General features: G+C 38.9%; 1 long non-coding RNA gene across 1 annotated transcript; it reads right to left on the reverse strand.

Moving 5' to 3' along the window:
- Positions 1–206: 206 nt before the first annotated feature.
- LOC148126045 (uncharacterized) lies at positions 207–23,362 on the reverse strand. The gene is made up of 3 exons (XR_015742551.1): positions 23,206–23,362; positions 20,573–20,642; positions 207–357 (listed from the first exon to the last, which is right to left on the reverse strand). It is a non-coding gene; the product is annotated as an uncharacterized LOC148126045 (long non-coding RNA).
- Positions 23,363–26,442: the final 3,080 nt, after the last annotated feature.

The following is a 26,442-nucleotide window of genomic DNA, read 5'->3' on the forward strand; positions in this document are numbered from 1 at the left end:
TCAAGTTTTAATTGAGACTTCAGTTACACCATTTGAATTACATGGCCCAATCGCTGTTAGCCTCAGCTTCCCATGTGTAAAAATAGATAGCAACTCTAACTCAAACACCTATTCTGAGAATTAATGAGATGAAGAACCATAAAATTCATGTCTCAACTTTAAAGAATTGAATCCTAGAAATGATAGACAAAATATTCTGTTGTTGTCATCATCATCATCATCATCATCTTTGCCTTTGTCGAAAAGAATTGAAATGGAAATGAGCTGGTCACATAGCAAGAAGAAGAACTGATGACAGGTGAACCAAGGGGGTCACAGAATGGATCCCACTTGATAAAAAACATCCACAAAAGAGACCTAAAACAAGATGGATTGATGATATCAAAATATTCTGTACCTATTGCAAAGTCAATTTGATACTTTGTACCATGTGAGACATCAGGATACTAATTGTTACCCTTAGGTTTGCTAATACACAGTGACAAATATAGTATAAAAGTTATCCTTGCCATAATCTTGTGCTCGTCATGCTATGTATCCTCTTATGTCAGGGACGCAACCACTCAGCACTCTCTATGGTGTCACTGCAATTTCATGTTAAAGAGTTTCATGTCAATCTGGGCTTCATAAAGTCATACATTCTTATGAATTCTGCATCAGTCTCATGGATATCAAAACTTGTAAATTTCCACTTGGTTACGAGGTTTACTGGAAAAAGAATATGATTTGAGAATGTATTATTTGATGTTAGCCATCTTGAGTATTATAAAATCAAAACATCAAGAAAGTAGGGAAATAAATAGTTCATTTTATTTTCCAATGTAAAACTCCCAAGTCTGTATAATTTACTTTAAAGCCAATAAAAATAACCGTCAAAACCATCAAAATAAGGCAGCAATTTTTTCCTTGAATGAATAAATAAATTCCTGGGACAACCAATTCAAAAATAATTCATAGGCTAAAAGAAATAACATTAGATGAAGAATGATGAATGGCTGAAAAAGAACATGATCTCCAGCCCCACCACATCCAGTTCAAAGGGTGCTGACTCAATGCCCTAATGCATAGCCTGAAAAAAAGGGTCGTAAAGATCATTTAAAAGTGGGCAAATTGGGACCCATACAAATCTGTGGGATGAGAAGCAGAGTGTTGCTTTTCCAAAGGACAGATGCTGCAACAGGGAAGGCCCACTGAATCCTACTGGATGGCATTGCTGAATAGATAGGACCTAAAGCAAACTGATTTGTTCAAAAGTACATGACAGGTTGTCACAATGGGCTGATGCTCAGATAGCTAGCCCTATGCCACATAGAACTTATCCATAATAACCAGCACTTTTTATTGCACCTGGAAGCAAACTGGAATGCAGCTCACATGGCAGGACTGTTACATGGGTATGGGGAGATTTGCCCATCATTGCTTGTGCTGCTGCATTCTGGACCAGCTGCAGCTTCCAAATCATCCATAAGGGCAGCCCCATGTAGACCACACTGCAATAATCTACAAGGTGATTAAGTCAAGGTTAACTAGAAAGGGGGCTCTATCATCCAAATCAAACCTATGCAAAGGCCTTTGAGCAGGATCTGGAAATCCAAGGAAGATCCCTAGATTGCATATCAGCCCTTAACAGAAATATTATTGAGGACCAAGGATGGAAGGCTCTCAGAACTGGACGACAAAGCACCCATGGCCATTCAGTCTCAATAAGGTTGATCTGGGCCTCTTCTTCCGCATCTAGACCCTAGGCATTGGGATAATACCTTGATCATGATACAGGGCCATCCAGGGCTTGAAAGGTACAACTGAGAATCATCAATATACTAATACCTGACCCTGAACTGACAGATGACCTTCCTCAGGGTTAAACAAGAGGTGTTGAAAGCAATTTCAAAGTTAGGTGCATTGGGGTCAGGTATTCTACTTAATATTCTACTTTAAGGACACAGTGGCTAAGAGGCTGAGCTCGTCGATCAGATTTTTTTTTTAAGATGAGTGAAATGGATAATGATATGAGTTAATATTATATAAGATTAATGGAAATGAAAATATGACTATGTATAAGTGTTATAATCTGGAAACATGTTGCTCGCGTGAAAAGATGTATAAGATTTAAAAAAATAAAAAAGTTTTGGAAAAAAAAGAAAGGTCGGCAGTTAGGTGGTTCGAATCCCTAGCACCGCATAACAGAGTGAACTCCCATTACTTGTCCCAGCTTCTGCCAACCTAGCAATTTGAAAGCATGTAAAAATGCAAGTATTCTGATTTTTATAATTCAGCTGTTCTTTGTTTTACTCAAACCTGGCTTAATCCACAAGTTCATGGGGACAACACCATATACATCCCAGGATTTCAGACATTTAGATCAGACAGAATTGAAGAGACATCAAAGGGTAGAAGATTATGTTTACATATCAACAACAGCTGGTCTCAGGATATAAGTATAATATATAAGTTTTGTGATGAAAACTTAGAGTCTTTACACATCAACTGCAAGCCATTTTAATCTCTACATGAGTTTTCCTCATTTCTCCGAATAGTTGTGTATGCTCCTCCACAAGCCTGTGTAAATAAGGCATTACAAACTCTTGCTGATCAAATTATGGAGGCTGAAGCCAAACACCCAGGTTCCCTTCCCATCATTTTAGGAGATTTCAATCAAGCAAATTTAAGGAAAGAGCTCCCAAAGTATTTCCAGCATGTAAATTGTCCCACCAGAGGCAAAAATATTTTAGACCACTGCTGCACAACAGTAAAAGATGCTTATAGGTCTTTACCACAAGCAGCTGTGGGGCACTCTGACCACTGCATGATTCACCTTGTACCTGCTGACAGACAAAGACTTAAAACCATTAAACCAACAATTAAATCAGTGAAGACTTGGTCGGATGAGGCAAAGCTGAAACTCCAGACTTGCCATGATTGCACTGACTGGAATGTTTTTTGAAGATGCCTCTGCAGACCTAGATGAGCTCACAGATATTGTAATATCATATGTTAGCTTCGGCAAAGACTTATGTGTACCAACAAGGAACCTGAAAATATATAGTAACAATAAACCTTGGTTCACAGCTAAACTGAAGCAGCTACTTCGTTCCAAAGAGGAAGCCTACAGAAAAGGTGACAGAATGCTATGCAACCAGGCCAGAAACATATTAACAAGAGAGATCAGAGCAGCAAAAAGTAGCTACTCTGAAAAGTTAAAGAATCAGTTCTCAACAAATGAACCAGCAAACATGTAGAAAACTCTTTAAAACATCACTGGCTTCAGCAAACCTCCTTCACAGACAGAAGGAAAACAAAAACTAGCAGATGATCTGAATGTGTTTTACTGCAGGTTTGAAAAGAAACTACAGCCACCTATCTCCACAACCCGCATCTCAAACACACCAACAACAGCCAAGCCTCTTACAACTGGCCATAATCCATTGGGCTCACAATCTCTGGTGATCACAGAAAAAGAAGTGCAAGATCTATTACACAGACAGAAGCAAGGAAAAGCACCAGGGCCAGACAAGATAACTCTTGATTAAAAGTCTGTGCTGACCAACTGGCCCCCATCTTCACCCAAATCTTCAATAGATCACTAGAGATGTGCTATGTTCCTTCCTGCTTCAAACATTCTACCATCATCCCAGCGCCAAAGAAGCCCTCCATCAAGGAACTGAATGACTACAGACCAGTTGCTCTAACATCTGTAGTTATGAAAATCTTTGAAAGGCTTGTGCTGTGCCACCTAAAAACCATCACGGATCCGCTGTTAGATCCCATGCAGTTTGCATACCGAGCAAATAGATCGACAGATGATGCTGTTAATATGGCTCTGCATTACATCCTACAACACCTTGAATCTCCAAATGCCTATGCAAGGCTCCTCTTTGTAGACTTGAGTTCAGCATTCAATACCATCATTCCAGACACTCTTCTAAGTAAATTAAACCAACTAGCGGTACCTGAACACACTTGTAAGTGGATCATAAGCTTCCTAACAGACAGGAAGCAGCAGGTGAAGCTAGGCAGAATCACATCCGATACCTGTACAATCAGCACAGGGCCCCCCCAAGGCTGTGTGCTATCTCCACTTCTCTTCTCCCTATATACCAATGACTGCATCTCAAACGATCCATCTGTTAAAATACTGAAGATTGCTGATGACACAACAGTGATTGGTCTCATATGAGACAACAATGAATCTGCATGCAGACAGGAGGTTATACAACTTGCCTCGTGGTGTAACCGGAACAATCTGGAACTGAACACACTCAAAACCATAGAAATGGTGGTAGACTTTAGAAGAAACTCTCCCATACTACCACCTCTTACAATACTAGACAACACAGTATCAACAGTAGAGACCTTCAAATTTCTAGGTTCTATTATATCACATGACCTAAAATGGACACCTAACATCAAAAACGTCATCAAAAAAGCACAACAAAAAATGTTCTTTCTGTGCCAACTCAGAAAGCTCAAACTGACCAAGGAGCTGCTGATACAGTTCTACAGAGGAATTATTGAGTCTATCATCTGCACCTCTATAATTGTCTGGTTTGGTTCTGCAACCCAGCAGGACAGACACAGACTTCAGAGGATAATTAGGACTGCAGAAAAAACAATTACTATCCACCTGCCTTCAGTCGAGGACCTGTATACTGCATGAGTCAAAAAGAGGGCTGTGAAAATATTTACAGACCCCTCCTCACATCCCAGACATAATCTGTTTCAACTCCTTCCCTCAAAATGACGCTATAGAGCACTGCACACCAGAACAACTAGACACAAGAACAGTTTTTACCCGAAAGCCATCATTCTGCTAAACAAATAATTCCCTCAACACTGATCAACTATTTACAAAGTGCACTACTATTACTGTTAATCTTCTCATCACTCCTTATCACCCATCCCCTCCCACTTGTGATTGTAGGGCTCTTCAGCTTTGTAATGGAGATGAGCACCAACCCATAGAGCCGGAAATGACTAGCACATATGTGCAAAGGGGAACCTTTACATTTACCTTTATTCTACTTGAAATAATCCATTCTACTGGAACTGGTTTTGGAGAAAGGACGAAAACCATGGTTAACACCTCACAGTAAATATAGACATGTTGATGTGCATAGAGGAAGTCACTTGAAGTGATCTGTGACAGCAGACTTGTGGTTTTTGTCAATTTCCTATGGGTTTGTAGTCTTCTATCCTGTCCCTCATGTCTTTTCCCAGCTTTTGCTACACTTTTCCTTTTTGAATAGATTAGTCCACTGATCAACTAGAGTGCACAGCCCTGGAATTGCCTGTCCCTCACTTAATAGTGTAATTGAAAATATAATTGAAAGAACTTGTCCCTTATACTCCCATAGCCTGCTAGGCAGGGAATTCCCTTTCCAGTGCCTGCTGCTGCCAGGAACTGTAACTCCTCACTTCTTTTCATAACATAATGTTCTTAAGATAGTTTATATTTCCCACATTAATCACTATAACTAAACTTCTTTCTCAAATGCCAGTTCCTGTACAATACTTATGAAACAGCTGTACAACTCCAACCACAAGATGGCAGCCAATAAATTCAAAAACTCTACCTCTACTGACATCTAGTGGCCAATAGGCCAAACATTTGATTGGTTGGCTCATTGTTTTCATGGTATATTTTTTTTAAGTACTAAATAAGTGCATGAAGTAACCAGTACCTTGTGCATGCCAGCTGGATCAGTTTTTTTCATGATGAATGTTGGATGGGCTAAAATTCTAATCAATAGAACCAGCAATGACATCCTTTAAAACATTGCATGTTAAGCTGTATGTGCAGCAGCACAGAACTGATCTATTCTTTTTTTCTCCTAAAAGTTTTTTTTTTACACATCTCTTCATGTGAGCAACATGATTCCGGATTATAACACTTGTACATAGTCATACTTTCATTTCCATCAATATAATATCATCTCATATCATTATCCATTTCACCCATCTTTAAATAAGTTTCCATTTCATATTTCAATTCATTAATTCAATATCAATATCATTCCATCCACACATAAATTTTCAATTCTTTATCCCCTATTATTTCCATTTTCAGTCTACCACCTATTTTATTTTACATTACACATCATTATTCCTTAATTTTCTCTAAGCCGATATATAATAAACAATCTAAAAAGAGTAAAAGTAAAATAAAGCCAATATATTTAGGATCCACATGGTATATCCCCTCAATCTATTTAATTTAATAATTTTCCATTTCCCTATTTTATTCATAATAAAATATTCTCATTATATACTTCTCGTATCCATTAAATAATCAACTGTATATTTTAAAATGTATATATTTTAAAGCATTTCCCTCCAAAAAATAGCTAAAGTAACTTCTTAATATGTCTCATTTTATCTTCACTTTTCTTATGATCATTCATAATCATGTTTTTTCTTCCTTTTTCACCTAGCCAAAATTTATCTATATATTTTAATACATTTCCATTCCCTTATTTTTAATCCTTCAAAGAAAGGGTTCATAACAGCATTATTCACATACAGTATATATTGACAATACAGAAGCCTGATGATGGAAGATGAGATTCTGCCAAAACGTTGCTACAACTTTAAAAGCACAACTATAATGACGTGGGAAAATACCCGAACAAAGCTGAATGCCATATATCTATCACACAATCCTAAAATAATTCCCAGCAAGTTTTAAACTAAATACCAATATACATTCCCATGTGGTATCCCCCTTATACAATCCCTAACCCTTATCTCTAAAACTCTCGGCTTTATCATTTCTTTTAATTTTAGCCAGCTTTCCCTTTTCTAAGTACACTGATCTAATTCTAAGTATGTGCTAAGAATGTACTGTGAGGGGAGAAAGATTTAAGTCAGCACGAGTTTCCATCCCTGAGACAGGAAGAGAAAAGAGTAATTTAACTGTGCAGATGTAGTCTGGGTCAAAGAAACCCACATTCCAGGTCCCCTCAGCTGTGAAATTCAGTGGATGACTCTAGGCCAGTCAAGAGTCTCTAGGGATTGAGCTTGTATGTATCATCTTCTGCTCCCAGGATATACCTGTAATCTTGTCAGGTAACCAAGTCTCTCATCTTCAATAGTTTGTTCTCCAACTGGAATTGGACAGAAAGAAAAAAATATTTCCAAGCAAAAATCTCTAAGGGCATATACAAAATATTTTCCTTCTGAATCTTTACAGGATTGAAAATATCCTGCCATGGAAGTTTCTTGAACAGTTACTTAAGCTTCATTTAAGAATTCATTTTCTTTTGGTATGCGTGCAAAAAGGTATGATGTAATATACAAACTAATATGAAAACAAGACAGAATATACATTAAAATTAAAATAAATAAATGGCTGAATAATTGTAGCAATATGCAAAAATATTGTGTAACATTAATGTACGTATAAGAATGCTTATATTTTCATTATATGTAAATGAGAAGCAACTAAACTGAATTTTATCATCATCCACCATTATTTTTTGGGAGTGGGATCCCCAAAATGCAATTCAGAGAAAACTGCAGCCTGTAACCCATAAGAAGTTCCATTACAGTTGCAATCTCTTGGATCTATAAGGAGTCACTGTGTTCAGGAACAGCCTGCTAATGTCACCAATGTTGAGTACAAACAGAAATTGAAGATGCCTTTCCCTTAATCCTTGGTTGTCACACCAGTAGAAGGGTTGTTTTAGCATGAATGAGAAAAAGGAAGAAGAAAATAATGAATCAGGTGAATCTTACATGATTCAGTGTCATTGGTTAGAAAAAAAACAATGTATGGATAGTTTATATTGTGTTAATATTGATGCTTACGTTTTGTGTTCCTGTTACATTATGATTTATTTTAATTGTGTTCTAAGTCTGTAATTGTTTAAATTTTGTTTACAAATTTATTCTGTATTTTTTTTTTATTATTTTAGCCATATGGGATATCATTGAGAGGTGATGGTGAAAAGATAGGATGTAAACTTAAAAAAGAATGACTATAACATATATAAGATGCTTCTTATTATTATCCTTTTTTAAAGCTGTCATACTGCATTTGCTTTGTGAGAAAGGATTGTTGTGGGGCCTCTCCTGAACAGAAACTTTCTATTCTTGTTTACTATTCAAGGCCCTGACCAGAGCAGAATTTCAGATTTCCAAGATAAACATGAGCAAGCCTGACTGCCATTTCTTTCTCCAGCCCTCTCCTCCCCAATTTGTCATAAATAAGCTAAACTGAGTATTTAGATGACAGAAGCCACCCTTAAGATAGTCAAAATGTTATGTTCCACTACAAAGGTAAATACTGCAACAAGAGACAAATGGAAATGAGAAATTAGTTGAAGGTAATCAGATAATTAAAAGTTTTTTAAAGATCTTGGAAATAAAATGTTTACAATGTAAGAGACATCTGGTCAGCAAGAACATATATGGCTTTTTCACATGACTATAAGACCATATTCAGGAAGAGGTGGCCAAACTGACAAAGAATAAATAAAGCATTGATGTGTTTGGCCAAGGTAGGGGAGATGTAGTTGCATCCATTGTGTTTCATCAATTAGATGAAGCTTGGCTTAAAAAAAAAATCCTTGTCTCCCTTTTGAGACCTAGAAAGTGAAGGTATAGAAGATTTAAGATAATATTTGATCTGTATCAACCACAAACTAAATATATTGTTTTTCTGTTTTATAACCTAGAAACCCATGGAAAGATGTATGAGATAGATGTCAGCTATTTTCAAGGATGCTACTAGTTTTTTTAAAAATAAACACTAGGAGTGATATAGCATTGTACCTTTTATACCCATTTGTCACTTATTGTGGTGGTGGGGAGCTTATCTATTAAGTTCAGTCTCAATTATTCTTTTGGCTCAAAGATCAAGATGGATGAGGTATCTCTATCTACTAGATCCTTGTTGACAAGAAAGCTTACTTGTCTGATGAGATCCACAACTCTCTGTCCTGGTGCAGATCATTATTCCACTCCAAAGAAAGCCAGTGACTGTTGACTAAGGCAATGGCACTTTAATATTCTTGATAAAGGTTCAACCATGGTGAATAAGACTTTATTTTATCCAAGAATATAACTTTACCTATCAGAATCTGCTTTTTATAACTGATTCTGCCAAGCAACAAACAAACTGTTATTCCTTTTTCCTCTAGGATGATTCAATATTTGGAACATTCCAAGGTCAAGAGTTGACCACCAAAATTATCATCAGAATTATTCTGAGAGCAGGATAACAACAATAGAATTGGAAACTTGAGTGTTTTCTAATCCAATTGCCTACACAAGTGGGAGACCCTATATCATTTCAGACAAAAGGCTTTCCAATCCCTTAAAAATTTCTAGTGATGGAGCACCCACAAGTTTTGGAGGTGAGTCATTCCACTGGTTAATTGTTCTCACTGTTGGGAAATTTCTCCCTAGTTCTTGGTTGGATCTCTACTTGATAAGTTTCCATCTGTTAACTTCTTGTCATGCCTTCAGGAGCTTTGGAAAATAGGTTGACTCCCTCTTCTTTGTGAGAGCCCTTTAGATATTGGAAGACTGCTATCATGTCATCCCTAGTCATCCCTTCACTAGACTAGACATATCTAGCTCCTGCAACTGTTCTTCATATGTTTTAGCCTCCAGTCTCATATTCATCTTTGTTGTAATTCCAATTACAATGAAAAGAAAAAAGATAGTAAAAAGGAATGAAATATCTGCATTTCCACACTTTAATGTATAAAAGAGGATGCTGGATCAGATGGCTTTATAGCAACTTTCCCCTTAGTGGTTTGACTGGCTGGTAATCCTCAAATGGTCTTGACTAATGTGGAGAATACCAAGTGGAAAAAAGTTGATTTTTATTTTAATTAAACTACAGAATTCTTATGTTGCAGACCTATACTTGTTTATTTAGAGTAACTCCCAGTGAGCCCATTGGGACTTAGTTCTGGCTAGACCTTTTAAATTCATTATAACATTCATATATTGTGTCAACCCAACAGATAAAGAATAGGCTATAATCACTTGCTGCATATACTTCCCCTATTAAGAGAAAGAACTTCCATAGAAACTACAATAAATAATAGATATTGATTGTATCCCTTTATTAAAAAATGTTTTATTATGGAAAAGGTTTTATATAATGATATGGGGAAAACATTCATCTCATATCATGTTGTTAAGGAAAGAGAGTAATTCCAGTCCTAATAAACAATTGTCTTAAGCTCCATAATTTCATGTGTTTTGTTTTGCTTAGGGTTTGGTGTGTGTGTATGCTTAAAAAGGCCTTTTATATTCAAGCTTCAGTCTTCCAAGGATCATTAACTGTAGGTACTGATAGCTTGACCACCACTGAAGTAGCAGTTGTGCTATTCCTTTCCACTTAGAACAAATCAGGATAATAAGATGTTAAATAGAGACCAAGGAGATCCAGGTTCACATGCATCTCTTTTATGACTTTGAACAATCAAATTTCCTCTAGTTTCTGTTTTTGAGAAAAATGGAGGGTCTGTGTTGTGTCTTGTATGCCAATTTGAGTTCCAAGAAGAAAGGTAGTGTTTAAGCCTAATAAGTGAAACATAAGAATTTATATTAAAATTGAGTGAAGAAGGATGGTGAATTCTAGAATATAAAATTTGATTTCTACTGCCTTAGATGACTCTTTTCCTATACCAGATTTGTGAGTTTTTATTGGCAAGGAATCTCCAGAATTCTGGCCAGAACCTTTCCCCATCCTACATTACTTAGAGATTGATTGATTGATTGATTTTCTTATTTTCTTATTTATTTATTTTCTTATTTATTTATTTATTTTTGTCAATTGCTTACAAGATAATAGGTATAAGTAAAAAACATAGTTATGAATACATGGATACATATAAGAAAAATTTAAAAAAATAAAAGAAACAATAGGACAGGGACGGTAGGCACATTAGTGCGCTTATGCACGCCCCCTACAGACCTCTTAGGAAAGGGGTAAGGTCAATAGTAGACAGTCTAAAGTTAAAGTTTTTGGGGTTTGGGGAAGAAACCAGAGAGTCAGGTAGGGTATTCCAGACATCGACCACTCTGTTGCTGAAGTCGTATTTGCAATCAAGTTTGGTGCAATTAACCTTATGTTTGTATCTATTGTTTGCTCTTGTATTGTTTTGGTTGAAGCTGAAGTATTCATTGACAGGTAGGACATTGCAATGTATGATTTTATGTACTATACTTAGATCGGACCGTAGGCGGCGTAGTTCTAGGTTGTCTAGGTCTAGAATTTCAAGTCTGGTGGCATAAGGTATTCTGCAACAAGTAGAGGGGTGGAGAACTCTTCTTGTGAAATATTTCTGGACTTTCTCAACTGTGTTAATATCAGATATGTAATGTGGGTTCCAGACTGATGAGCTGTATTCGAGTATTGGTCTAGCAAATGTTTTGTATGCTCTAGTTAGTAGTGTAATATTACCAGAGAAAAGGCTACATAAGATTAGGTTAACAACAATGCCTTTTTGACTATGTTGTTACAGTGGGCTCTAGCACTTAGATCATTTGAGATAAGTACTCCAAGATCCTTGACAGAGTTTGGATCATCAGCAAGGTCTTGACTATTCAGCCTTATTTTCTGATTATTTTTGCCAATATGTAGGACAGAGCATTTATTTGTTGACATTTGAAGTTGCCATTTGTTTGACCATTCTGATACACAGTCGAGGTCTTTTTGAAGGTAGCAGTATTGTCTGTGGTGTTGAATAGCTTTACATCATCAGCGATGAGAACACAGTTGCTCTTAATATGATCACAGAGGGCATTTATGTAGAGTATGAAAAGAGTTGGTCCTAGAACACTGCCTTGGGGGACACTTCAAATTCAGCCTCTGAATTTTCTACATATCAAATAGATGCTCTGTGGCTGTCTTTTTAATTCTCCTATCAAACCATAATTTATCAAGCCATAAGCTATCCTATAAAAGAGCTATTGACAAATCTTGGAACTCAATGCTGAAAATTTTCATTGAAGTTCAGCCTTTCCTAGCTTGATGACCTTCAGAAAGCTTGAATTACAGCTCCCAGAAGAGCCAACCTGCTTCTCCTTCAAAGAATCACAATACCAATACTTCTGATTTAGCAAATATCATTCATTATAGCCACAGAGTAGTCATCATTATTCAGTCAAGATTTATTTATAGCCAGATTAACCTGAATCATATACTGGGATCTTCAAGTTATATTGCAGACAATTTAAAGAGATTCAAAATACTCAGAGACAATAAAATTATTATTCCAGCTGCAACGTTAATTTTATATCATTATAAAATACATTCTGAATAAAGTTTTTACTGTGTTGAGGCAACACACTTAACAGCTCTGCTAAAGAATTGGCAGATGAATGTGTACAAGCTTAGTTACTGTTAACCTTGGTTGGCGGGTTTATGGCTTAACATTTTATGTACACAATGCCCATTTGGTTAGTTAGGTTATGACTCAATATACTTTGCAAAACAGAAACTTAGGTTAAACAGAGGTGGTGTTGCATGCAGTTCTGAGAGTGAGATGTGCAGTACCTAAATTTGATGATAGATAGATAGATAGATAGATAGATAGATAGATAGATAGATAGATAGATATTGCTTTCCTAAAGCTTTCTGAAAAGAAGGAACAAAAAATGATTAGTGAACCTCCTTTTTGGAAATATAAGTTCTACATATTACAGAATATATATTTGCAATGTGCTACTTTTTCTGATAAATGCCTGATCTCTCTCCTCTTTTTCATTTGTATGCCATGGTAGCACTAAACTCTCAACTGACGACAACCATTACATTAGCCCAGTATTTCCCAATCTTAGTCATGTTAAGGTGTCTGGACTTCAAGCCCCAGAATTCCTCAGGCAGCAGGAATTCTAGGACTTGAAGGCCAGACATCTTATATTTGCCAAGGTTGAGAGCCACTGAATTAGCCTGTAACAAAGGGAAGTGAAGGAATGTAAGGTCACAACCAGCTCTACAGGAATATCATCTTCATCAATTTCTAATTCCATTTTCACCAGGTAACTGACATCATCAGGCTGTAGGGCTTCCTAGTCATCTCTGGAAAAAGTTCCTAAGTTTTTGTCTCTTCCTTTCCATAAACTGAATGTAAGTAATTCTGTCTTCTTTTTTTTTTTTTAAAGTGGGGGGATATAAGCATAGATGTCTGGATTTGTGTTTTTATTCTTTCCTCACAATATTTTTTTTCATATACATCATGCCTTTTAGACTGAAAACCTGGTAACAGTGATACTCTTATATGTGGCAAGACAATTTGGAAACATTTTTCTTTTCTTTCACAAAAAGGAGACTTTATAAGGGTAAGACAGATTTCTCTAAGCTGCCAAAATGATGCTTCCTTAAACTGAACTGTTAAAGTATTTCTGCCAGACATCTTAAAGAGAAAGGACACATTATGTGCAAAAGCCTTGCTAACTTCTATTTCTTTTAAAGCAGGAACATCTTCAAGAAGAGGATTTTTTTTGAAGTGAAGAAATAGAGCTGTGAGAAACATCTTAACTCTTTCATCACCCACCACATTTCCCTTCTCTCTTTGCACATACCGTTATTTCTATGATCTTCTTTCATCCTAACTCTTTCTCCCTCTCCCTCTCCCTCCCCCCTCTCTATCTACACACACACACACACACACACACACACACACACACACACACACAAAGATAACCTACATCCAGAAATATTTGGGCAAGTATTTGTAGGGAATCTCACCCTGTTTTTCTGTGTCATACTGTTTCTCTTAAAACTAAGTTGTCTTTAGAAAAACTGACCATCAAGAATATTATGCTGTCTTCTCTTAATGGAATATCTGCCACATGCTGCTTAAAGTAGCTATTAACTAGACAAGGAACTTGAGTTGCTATTAAGATGCTGCTCTTCCTGGGAGGAATTCACTACTTTTCAACCCCAAGTGCTGAAAATGCAATGGAGTGATGCATACAGATTGTGAAATTTTATGGGGGGTGGGTGGGTGGGAGGGAGGGAGGGAGGGAGGGAAGTCTAAAATGAGGTGAATACAAATGTTCGATTGAGCTAGAAAGTCTAACCATAATGTCTTTATGATTTACGCTCTGAAATAGTTAGAAAGCGTTATGTAGGTCTACACCCAAACCCTTACAGGTCTGTCTAGGGCAGAGATCTCCAAACTTGGAAATTTAAAGACTTGTGGACTTCAACTCCCAGAATTCCTCAGCTATGCTGGCTGAGGAATTCTGGGAATTGAAGTCCACAAGTTTTAAAGTTGCCAAGTTTGAGGACCCCTGGTCCAAGGAGAATTTCTTTCCCCAAACAGGCTGGAAGGATGACATGTAGTTCTCATCTTACAACAGTTCATTTAGTGACCATTCCAAGTGTCAACATCACTGAAAAAGTGACTTATGATCATTTTCACACTTACAACCATTACAACATCCCCATGCTATGTGGCCAAAATTCAGGTGCTCGATAACTAGTTCATACTTATGTCAGTTGCAGTGTCCCAAGATCATGGGATTGCCTTTTGCAACCTTCTGACAAGCCAAGTCAAGGGGGAAGCCAGATTCACTTCTCAACCACTGTATTAATTTAACAAGCACAGTGATTCACTTAACCACGGGTGCAAGAAAAGTCATAAAATGGGACAAAGCTCGCTTAGCAAATGTCTCACTCGGCAACAGAAATTTTGGGTTCATTTTAACAGATTTAACAGTTAATCAGAGTTGGAAGGGACCTTGTAGGTCATCTAGTCCAACCCCCCGCCCAAGCGGGAGACCCTTCACCATTTCCGACAAATGGCAGTCCAATCTCTTCTTGAAGGTCTCAAGTGATGATGCTCCCACAACTTCTGAGGGCAAGCTGTTCCATTGGTTGATTGTTCTCACTGTCAGAAAGTTTCTCCTTATTTCCAGGTTAAATCTCTCCTTGTTCAGTTTCCATCCATTATTCCTTATCTGGCCTACAGATGCTTTAGAAAATAGCTTGACCCCTTCCTCTCTGTGGCAGCCCCTCAAATATTGGAAGACTGCTATCATGTCTCCCCTGGTCCTTCTGTTTACTAGACTAGCCAAGCCCAGTTCCTGCAACCGTTCATTGTATGTTTTAGCCTCCAGTCCCCTAATCATCCTGGTTGCTCTTCTCTGTACTTTTTCTGGAGTCTGAACATCTTTTTTATAATGTGGTGAACAAAACTGGATACAGTACTCTAGGTGTGGTCTTACTAAGGGTTTATAAAGTGGTGCTAATACTTCACATGATTTTGATTTTATGCCTCTGTTAATACAATTTAGGATTGCATTAGCCTTTCTGGCTGCAGATTAACAGAGTTTGAAGAGACCTTGTAGTACAGGGGTTGTCAACCTTTTGGACATCCAGGACCACCAAACTCATAATTTTAAATCCCATGGACCAGAGACCCTGGGAAAATCCCCCCAAAAAAAGTCTGCAGGAAAATTCCCCACCCTGTTTTCCTACCGATCAATCATTCTTTATTTGGAATTGCAGGATACTGTCTCCAGCTCTGTTCTCAGGGGGAGAGAGAGAGAGAAAGAGACTTTTGGCTTCATGCAAGGAAAGCAAGAGAAGCAGCAGAAGTCTTTCTTTCTCTTCCCCAAACTCCGCCAGAAATGAATCTTTGTGAGACTTGTCAAGCTGGTGTAGCCTCTTGGAGTAGGATGCCTTGCAGGGTCCCCAAGACTCATTTCTGGCGGAGCTTGGGAAAGGAAAAGAAAGATTTTTGCTGCTTTCCTTGCATGCAGCCAAAAGCAGAAGAAAGAAGTGGAAAGAAGCAGCCCGGTAGTCAGGCGAGGCATGTGGGGTGAGTGGGGCAAGTCCCCCACTCCGGCCTTTCCCCCTCCCCCCACTACCTTGTGTTGTTTGCAATGCAAGGAACACAAGCCTTGTGTTCCCACGGGCTTTGTGGGTGGTGCAGCCTTGTGTTTCCACGTGGCCTGGATTAATTGCTTTGGGTGGGGTGTGCTTTGGGGGTGACATTTTTCTGTGGACCACCAAAATTTTCTCATGGACCACTGGTTTCCTTGGTCCACTGATCTAATGCAACCCTCCACCCAAGCAATTGTGGTTGTAAGTTGAGGATTACCTGTATTTAAGTTTTCCTACATATGGAAGACATTTCCCAATGAGGAATATAAATTTACTGGCAAATATGCAATGTTGCATCATGATTTTTCTTTTTAGTGTAGCAATTGTATTGACTGGGCACTCACTTCCATGCAGGCACTGTCTCTTTGTGTTCAATTATCAAACTTACACTGCCACCTTACCCCAACCCCCATGGAAAGGAACATCAGGCTTAAACATCTAATATGACAAACACATTCTGGTTGAAGACTATGTATCTCTTCCAGAGAAATGAATACTTGGGAAAGAAATCTATAACGCAGGAAGCAGCTTTAATGCAGTGATCTTATATTTGGATGAAGAACTTAGGAGATTGCACATTTTGGCCATAGTTTCAAATCACTTTTGTAATCATCCCTATTTTTTGTTGTTTCTGCAGCAAAAACATATACAGGCAGTCCACGAACTACAATATGACCCAATTGAGCCCAAAATTTATGATCTTAAGTGAAACATTTTAAAGTGAATTTTGTCCCATTTTACGATCTTTCTTACCTCAGTTGTTAAGTGAATCACTGAAGCTGATAAGTTAGTAACCCGGTTGTTAAGTGAATCTGGCTCCTCCATCGACTTTACTTGTCAGAAGGTCACAAAAGCGGACACAGGGTTGCATCTTTTGGGACACAGCAACCATCCTAAATATGAACCAGTTGCCAAGCCACTCAATTTTGATCACATAATCAAGAGGTCATGTGGAAAGGTCGTAATTGTGAAAAACGGTCATGTCACTTTTTTCAGTGATGTTGCAACTTTGAACGGTCACTAAATGAAAATTGTTGTAAGTTGAAGACCCCCTGTGTACATGAAATACATGTGAAGCCAGATTTGTACATAACTCCTTGCATACCTTTATTTATGTTGCTTCAGTCAGGGTGGTTATTTAAATCCCATGCAGTCTGATTTATTTCTGAATTCTGTGCAGGCTTTTCAAGGAAGTCTGTCTTTTTTGGGTACTATAGGTTGGCTACAAGTAGCACTTAACTTACCACCAAAATTAGGACTACCATTTCCATTGGTGGGTGAGGTGTGTGAGGAAATAAATTGCCTTGATTTTATGACTTTTTTAGCCACAGTGGTTAAGCAAATCCCTGAAGTTGTTAAGCGAATCATATAGTCATTAAACAAATCTGTCTGGGAAAGTCGCCACTGGAGATCACACAACCCAGGGTTCAGCAACTAACATAAATACCAGTTACCAATGCCAGTTGCCAAGCACCCAAATTTAGATCACATGAGTGTGGGGATGCTGTCATTGTCATAAGTGTGATAACTGGTCATAAGTCATTTTTCCCTCTAAAGTCATTGTAACTTTGAACAGTCACTAAACAAATGGTTGTAATTAGAGGACTACCTGTACTGGCTGCACCGTTATATGCGTGAATCCATCACCAAATTAGGCAATAAAGGTATCTCAGTACTCAACTGCTTCAAAATTTGTTGAATTTGTTACTCAATGCATTTTGAAAATGCTGTCCTGTACTTGTTTGTTTGGTACTTGATGAGCTGTGATAGGAAGAGGGGGACAGATATGTAGAATGGGCAGGATGTTGGCCATGCTGGGAAGATCACTGTAAAGGGAAGCAGGGGGCAGACGGGAAGTCCACCATTCTGGGAAGGTCTCTGGCATAGGAAAAGTCCTTCCTGGTTGAAACAAAACGTCTTGTGGTAAGTCATGTGGTTTGTTTGGTAGTCATCATTTTTAGTACCTTCTGTGCCTCCCGGAACCAATTATCAATGAGTACTGATCACAGATATTTGAAAGCCAAGAGTCAGAATCAGAATAGAGCTGGAAGGGGACCTTGGAGGTCTTCTAGTCCAGCCCTCTGCTCAAGCAGGAGATCCTATACCATTTCAGGCAAGTGACTGTGCAGTTTCTTCTTCAAAACCTCCAGTGATGAAGCACCCACAACTTCTGAAGACAAGCTGTTTGTTCCTCTGGTTAATTGTCCTCATTGTTAGAAAGCTTCTCCTCAATTCCAGGTTTCTTCTCTCCTTGATTAGTTTCCATCCATTGTTTCTTGTCCTGCCCTCTGGTGCTGTGAAAAATAAATTGACCCCCGCTTTGTGGCAGCCTCTCAAATACTGGAACACTGCTATCATGTCTCACCGAGTTCTTCTTTTCTCTAGACTAGCCAAACCCAAATCCTGCAACCTGTTGTGGTTAGCTGGCAGCAGGTGCGGACGGCTGAGGAGAGCAAGGACTCATATGAGGGGCCAGGACCCTTAGGGAGTGGACTGCTGCCTTCAGAGATTGTGGGGGCTGGCAGCAGCGATGAGGAGGTTTCCGAGGAGTCTGTGCCAAGTGCACATGCGTGCAGGGCTGCTCACAGAAAAGAGCAGCTGCAGCAGCATGGGATACTCAGGAGTAAGGCTGCAAGGTAATTGACCCTCCTTCAAGAACATAAAAGCCAGCTGTTAATCAGACGTTCTTTGCAGGAAGCAAAGACATTTTGAAACCCAAGCCTTGTGGATATTGCAATATCTTAGTTGGTATTTGAAGACTCTTACGTTGTGAAATATTTCTAGGTAACCTTATCTGTCATTTTTGGCAGCCTCGCACAGTTTTGGCGAGGCTCATGCTTATCAAAATTAATTAGTTTGCAGCATCCTTTTAACTGGGGATTCATAAGAATCATTAAAAGGTTTCTGTTCCCTCTAGTTCGTGTTTGTTTTATTGGACAAGGGTTTGGGTCAGAACACAACCATTTTTCATATATTTTAGTCTCCAGGCCTTTAATCATCCTAGTTGCTCTTCTTTGAACTTTTTCCAATGTCTCAATATCTTTTTTGTAATGTGGTGACCAAAACTGGATGCACTATTCCAGGTGTGGTCTTACTAAGGCTTTATAAAGTGGTGCTAATACTTCACTTGATTTTGATTTTATGCCTCTGTTTATACAACCAGGGATTGTATTAGCTTTTGTTGGTTGCTGTTGCATAGTGCTAACTCATGTTCAAGTGATTGTCTACTAGGACTCCAAGGTCCCGCTCACAGTTACTGTTTCTGAGTGAGTTTTCATCTAATCTGTACTTGTACCTTTGGTTTTTCCTGCCCAGGTGTAAAACGTTGCTTTTCTCGACATTAAATTTCATTTTGTTGGATAGGGCCAATTGTTCAAGTCTTGTCAAGATCTTTTTGGATCCTGAGCATGTCTTCTAGAGTGTTGGCTATTCTTGCCAGCTTAGTGTCAAGAAAGCAAAGGTAGAGCAGACAATAAACCATACCAAAGCAAAAAAAAAAATTGGTCAGAAAAACATACTGTAATTAATGCTTCCACTAAGAAACTATTTGATTGTATCTCATTTTTTTCCTAGATCACACCATCTGCATCAAACCTGACCTATTTCCCCTCATTGTTTAGTTTTAAAATATGAGTGGGAGAAAAGAGAACTGTTCCTTAAATGTGAAGAAGATGGAATTCCTCCCACTTTTTCCTCAGGGGACATTAAAAAAAAAAAAACCCTGATCATCACTCTCTGATCATCTGCAATGGAAAAAATGTTGAATCCTGACTGATACATCAGAAAATATTTGAGCAATACTTTGTAAGAAAAAATGCTAACTGTGCATCCCTCTCTTGTAACTGAACTGGTATTAAATCAAGAAGTGGCTGTGAATTAGCATCACAGATATGCACATATAGAAACTGCCAAACAGAAACCAAACCAAAAATTCCCAATGGGGAATGAAAGGTAAAAAGAGCAAAAAATGGTTATATAGCACAGGACCAGGGATTATATTTACATCTTTCTGCCGCATTCCGTAATTCTATCTATCTATCCTAGTGAAAGGACATAGTTGGCTTGAATTAAAAAGGCCACATACGGCCTGTTATGTTTTAAGAAGTAACCAACTACACTTCTAAACACTACAAATCTTTATTATCTGTACATTATTGCTCTGAATTCCCTGGTGGGATTTTTTTTAAGCATGTCCAAAATCCTAACTCAAAAAAAAAAAAAAAAAAACCCCAAGCCTAGCTATCTTTCCTTTATAAGCCCCAATAAGACAGTCCTGATTAACCTACTTGTAAAGCATGATCTTTATAGATTTGGTTCCAGCCTCTTTCTGTATAGAATGTAGCACATGGCTGACCAGGAATTGTCATTCCCATGGTTGCCCGTCAGTCCCAATCCATAATGGCTTTTCCAGTGGGGTATACCTGACACCCAGTAACACATTCTTTTTGGAGAAAACAGAATTTTTATTTTCTCATTCCTTTCCATACATTATGTTGGCAGTTTAATATATCCACACTAACTTGGCTATGTTATGGCAGATCCCTTTCACATTTTATTATTTATATTTTACTTTCTGTGCTTAGGAAGAATCACAGCATGTCATTTTTAATTTAGTATTTTATACAGTGAATTCGAAAACTTCTTTAGGCCACCATAAGGAAACCTCCGTTTTTAAGAACATGTAACTTTTTAAAAAGGCAAAAATAGATACATTACCAACAGAGTGAACTAGTTGAGATGGACCCATTATTATTGACATCCCCACTGCCTATTATTTTTCTTTTCTCTATAAAAAAGCAAAAAGGCAAAAACAATGACTTTTTATGCTTTATCATATTTTAAAAATTATTTATAATGTTAAAAATAAAAGTAAGAATTGTTTTATATTTATTGTTTTACTGGATTGTGGTACAATACCCAGAATCACTTTCCCTCAGATGAATGGACATATTAATTTCTGAAATAATAAAAAAAATGAACAAATAGACATGAAAATCACAATTTGGAAAGACTGCAAGGAAGCAATTATTTCAGCTGCTTATCCTAAGGAAAGATAAGCTACCAAAACCAAAAGGATAAGATAGAGAAGGGGTATTTTTTTATATAATCCACCATCAGCTTATATAGTTTATAGACACAAAGATATAATATTAGCCACAAATCAAAAAGTCTAATATAAATAGCAGCTAGCTACATTAATGAAAACTGGTATATCACTGGGCACTATTAGCTATCACAACTGAAACTGAAACATTTTGGATCAACCTGACCTATTAATTAGTGCCAGAAGCTAACTAGAGATATCTAACTAATGGGGCTAATCAGTTCACATGGAAATTGATGCATATCTCATGATTTGCAGGATGATATTTAAATTCTCAAGCAAATTAATTCAACTCATATTTTATGTACACATATTTATCACAACAATGCATCATTCTCATCTTCAGAAAACATTCTCCAAATTTAATTCTCTCAGCATTCCCAATTTAAAATAATATATTGTTTAGAGAAAAAAATATGCAAGACACTCCAGGTTTGGCAAAGTGAATAGGCATTTATTTATTGCTGTAATTAGTCAACACATTTTAAAATATAAAGGCTTCATCATTATCATCATGATTATCCTAATATCTTCCTAAGAAAAACAGTAAAATAAAACTTGAAATATTCAACATTCAATGTTGTACCCTTCAAAGCGCACTTTTAAAATGCATTAACCATAAAGCAATACCAATAAAATCTTTCACATGTGAATGTCTAGGCAGATTCTCAGCCATCTAGGTCATGGTTTTCCCAAAGGTGCTTTTTCAAGAGGCAACTGGACCTTCTGTTTTTTTCTTTGAAGACATTTTGCTTCTCATTCAAACGTCTTCTGAGGAAAACCAGAGTGTCCAGTTGCCTCTTGAAAAAGCACCATTGGGATTCACACATGAGTGCAGCATTAAAGAAGTTGAACCAATTCTATTTATCTAAATTAAAGCAATGTTGAACACCCATACAATTTCCTTAATGGGAAAAGTTTACATGGTGAAAACCAGCCTTAGTGTGAAAAAGGTGGTTCAGGCATTGCAAAATCATATCATTTATTGGGTTTTACTATTATGACAGATTTTTTTTTTACAAAATGCAATGGATTTATTGGATATATCTCTTTCCTAATGGCCAGGTCCTTATGTATCCTTGGTACCACCATAGGTATTTATTTTCCTAGGTTTGAGTTGTAGCCTGTATAAATGTTTATTATTGACATGTGAGATTCTTGGTCATTTATGACAAATTGAATAGCCTTGCAAAGTGATATCCTTGTTTTAATTAACTCCCACATAAAGACAGTCACTTACCACCCAGACTTTTCTATCTTAGGGAGAAAAGAAGAAAATACATATTTTTTTCTAGGCCTTTCCTCTGAATAGGGAAGGAAATGAGATACAGAACTACCCAATGAACCAGTATAAGACTGTTATGGCATTTCTTGTTCCTTGCTCTCCCATCTTTTCCCTCTAAATGTTAAGGCCATGTTGGATTCAAGCCAATGGAAATCATCCAGACAACATTGTCTACATAGGCACCAAATATTGAAGTACTTGGCTACAGTATATTATAGCTCTAATGATTTCCATGCCAGGGATGTCATGTAACCCCCAAATTTTGTTTTAATTGGGTTAAGGATTGGATCGAGCCCTATTTACTCTATTTTCCTATAATGATTGTAATGCTAAAGTCTACCTCCACAACCATAAGGACTAAAACAAATCTTGCAGTTGAAACTTTACCTTCTAAACCAAAGAAAGGCTGTTTTTATTTCAGTCTCATGATAAATTTCTAACAATCTTTGGGAGCAATTCATTTGTAGCTTGCTTTATTAATGAATGTATTTTAATAATGGTCCTGCAGTCACTGATTTCCAAAGGTTTGGGGAAAGGTAAGTCATCACAACCCAGACAACTACAAATGTAAGTGTTTAAGGTCTTCCTTTGTTGTGATCAAAAGAGACAAAAAAAGCTGACATTTCTACTTATTCAGTGCAGAGGGAAGGCCAGAGTTTTTTTAAAAAAAGGAAAGGAAAGGAAATGCAATCAAAACTCTGTTCACTCCTGTTGAACCTTGTACAGCTTCCCAGAGGTGACAGAGTCTTCCAAGGGAACATACATGCCTGAACCAAAAGGCAACCCACAAATGCAGCAATTTAAGGTGCACATTTTCATTAAGCCTAAATGCATTAAGCTAATGGATTAATTAGTTGTAGGCACAGCGATATTGCAACGCCTTTGAGCATCTGCTGTTGGTGAATGGCAGGAAGAGAACCGGAAGAGAGAAATTGCTGCTGCTTTCTTGAAGAGACCTACCTTGGTCAAGGCTTTTCCCTAGGAGAGATCCACCTGACCTCTGTTGCTTGCCTGGGATGGGATCAGTCAAACTGGAAGGAGGTTCCTTTCTCCCGAGTCATTGAGGCCAAAGTAAAAACATTTGCAAGGAAAAAAAAATCGGACTTGCACAGTGTCGCCTTCCTGGGGGGTGGGGGGGGGGTGGAGGAAGAGGGAAAGAGGGGAGAGGGGGACAGAGAGAGAGGGCAATCAAAGGTACTAAACTGAAAACTTACATTCATGGGCTACTTCCACTTCAACACTCCCCCTCTCCCTACGTCTGATCCTTCATCCCATGATATGCAATCGATGATTAACTAAGGGCGAGGGAGGGGGAAGAGAGAAACCCGGGGCAGAACTAAACTGAGGGGCCGCTGGCTTTCCTTGCTTCTAATATATACAAACAACGCAGCCAAAGTGGCGCCATTTTTTTCTCCCCAATTTCTTTCCTCTCCCCCTCCCTCCACCGCCCTCTTTTGACTTAAAACCTGCGCTCGGAAACAAGAGCACCCCCCCACCCCCTCTACCTCTAAGAGACCCGGGCCGAAAAAGCATCGCAGGATTCCAATCCCCTTATAGCAGCGCTCGCTTCCTGCCTGCCTGGCCAGCCGGCCAGCCGCATAAGCTAGCGGATGCTTGCACTGATAGGGAGGGAGGGAGCTAGGTAAGTATCACAAAGGCCAGGTGGGGAGCGCGGCAGCAGCAGCGGTGAAGCTTCGCCTCTCCGCGGAGTCTCTGGGGAGGGGGGGTTTCAAAGGGGATTCCGGGGACGCTTCTCCCGGTTGAGCAGTTGTAATGGAGTGGGGGGGAGAGGAGGCGGGGGGGGGGATATAAAAAGAAACTTTTCCTTAGTTGCAAAGGCGTGATTTGGACACTAAATTCCTCCTCGGTTTCATCGACAACGCATTTCTTGATAAGCGCTCCCTCCCATTAAATAAACTTTGGCTTTTCTGGACCAAGCAGGTGAGCACATTTCTGCCGGAAGTCACATGGGTGAGACATCTTTCTTGTTCCAACTTGATCTAAGTGGGTCTAAATCGAGTATAAACCCCTCTCTCCCATCGTCGAGGCAGTTAAAGGAACAAGTCGAGAGTTTTACGAAGCGCTGGTCAACTTTTTTTTTTTTTTTTGGAATGGTAGCGGCTTGGAAATACGGGCTACCTCGCGTTATCCTGTGCTAATTTACCCTTCCCTTTAGTTTCTCTGGCGTTACAAACTGAGTAAATGAAGACACCCCCCATAACCTCTCCTTTCGGACTCGAATCCGAAAGAGTCACTGTTATTTTTTTTATTTTTTACCCTTCCAAGGAAAAAAGGAGCTGTCCCGTCTCAGTCTTGGTGGCGCCTCCCCCGAGATCGCGAGCAGAGATCGACTGAAGATGTCCCTCTCGCTTCTGAAATAGATTGATTTTAATTGGGTGGGATAGGATTTCGTTTCAAATTTGCCGGGCTTATCCGCGGCTGTGATCTTCAGAAGACACCCGCCATCCAAAGACGCCAGGCTGGTTTTACAAAGGGAGCTTTCCTTATAGAAGGGCTACACACAGAGTAGAAACATCAGGTGTGACTCTGGAGGAAAGCATTAGTGCTTTTCACGGGATGGGACGACATACCCAGGGAACCTTGTACGAATTACACCGCCGTTCCTCGATAGCCTAGCGCAATTTCGCTCCGGAGTGCCTCCGCCTGGCCAGCTGTGTACAGAACCCGCCGCCCGTAAGATGTTGCGCTGGGCTGCCTCGCAGCGATCCCTGCTTAGCTGCTTAACTTTGCGGGTTCAAGGGAGAACGCGCGCCTGCGTGTGAGATGGGACGCCCATTCTTTTTCTCCCACTCCCCTCCACTCACTAAAGTAAGGCTGAGATCTGGGACCTACGAACTTGTAGATCCCAGATCCCACTGAACCCACCGCTGGTGTTGCTGTCCAAAGCAGCTGTCTGAATGAGATCCGCTTATGAAAATTGACTTTAGCTGTATGTAACAGTGAGAGATGGCGCTTTCCCATCTCACTACGTCTAGGATTCGGATTCAGTCCGGAGATCGTGGCAGTCATTCCCTAACAGGTTCAGGGGAGTGTAAATGAGAGTCGATTAAATGAATTGAGCTATGGATTAGGGTAGCAGACGGGCTGCGTTAAACTTAAGGACTTCCGGAAGAAGGGCTCAGCCTAAGCTAAACACATTTCCTAAGCAGAGAAGGTTTCCTTCCAGGTAAACCAGCCCGAATCAAAAAGTTATTTTCAATCCGTCGGACGATACATGAGAATAAGTCTCCGAGCCGCCCTTCAGGATCGCAGAGGGAGATCTCAAGCGCAAAAAAAATGCACTTTGTTTTTGTGCAGGCGCTCTTCACTTCATTCACTGCAAAGCAAGGTACTGGCCACAATAGGAGGGAGGTCCCAAACTCTAACAGGTGTTTTATTCCTTGGAAGTGCTCTTAACAAAGTTGCTGGTTAAACCGACTTCTTTGAAAATAACTTGAGCGAACGCCAACACTTGCACGTTCAATTCAGACGTGTTTGTAGCTAAAGCCACATAACACTAAGCTACCATACAAATATCTCTTGGTTTCCAAAACTTCTGGGATACGCCTGTGGACCGAAGGACTCAGCCGAAGCGAATCGCTTTGCAGTGATTTCCGGGGCGGGGGGGAGAACAACTCTAGTACGAGTGCGACGCCCCACAGAAATCCGATTCATTCTGGCTGGTCCGATTCCAAAGAGTAGGAAAGTTCCATTTAACAGATTTTTTTTTTTGAAAGACCGGAGTTGTAACGTTTGGGTTATTTTTTCTTCCCTGTGTTTGTCCTTCAAGTCTAGGGACTCCCTCACCTTTTTCTAATTGTGGAGAGGATTCAGCTTTGACAATTTAAATTACAAAGCATCCAGTAATCTAAACCAGTTTGTAAATTCAGAGAAAAGGAGACCCTACTCTCTGGAAGTTCCAGGGACCTGATTCATAATAATATCAATATGGTGAGGTGGGGGTTATTCGTCCAAATGTGCCCACATTTCGTGAAAGAAGTCTCTCTTAAACCGTTTATGACTAGGAATAAAAAGGCTGTTGGAATGGAGAGAGGGAAGCGCATTTTTATGACTGTCTACATAGTTTATGACAAACGAGAAGAGCGCTGAGAAAAGCTCACCGGAGAGGTTCCAGGAAACCTTCAGTGAGGAAGGAAGGAAGGAAGGAAGGAAGGAAGGAAGGAAGGAAGGATCGAT

This window comes from Pseudonaja textilis, chromosome 3 (assembly GCF_049901715.1).
Source record: "Pseudonaja textilis isolate UNSWEBS1 chromosome 3, rPseTex1.2, whole genome shotgun sequence".
In the NCBI taxonomy this organism is placed as follows: domain Eukaryota; kingdom Metazoa; phylum Chordata; class Lepidosauria; order Squamata; family Elapidae; genus Pseudonaja; species Pseudonaja textilis.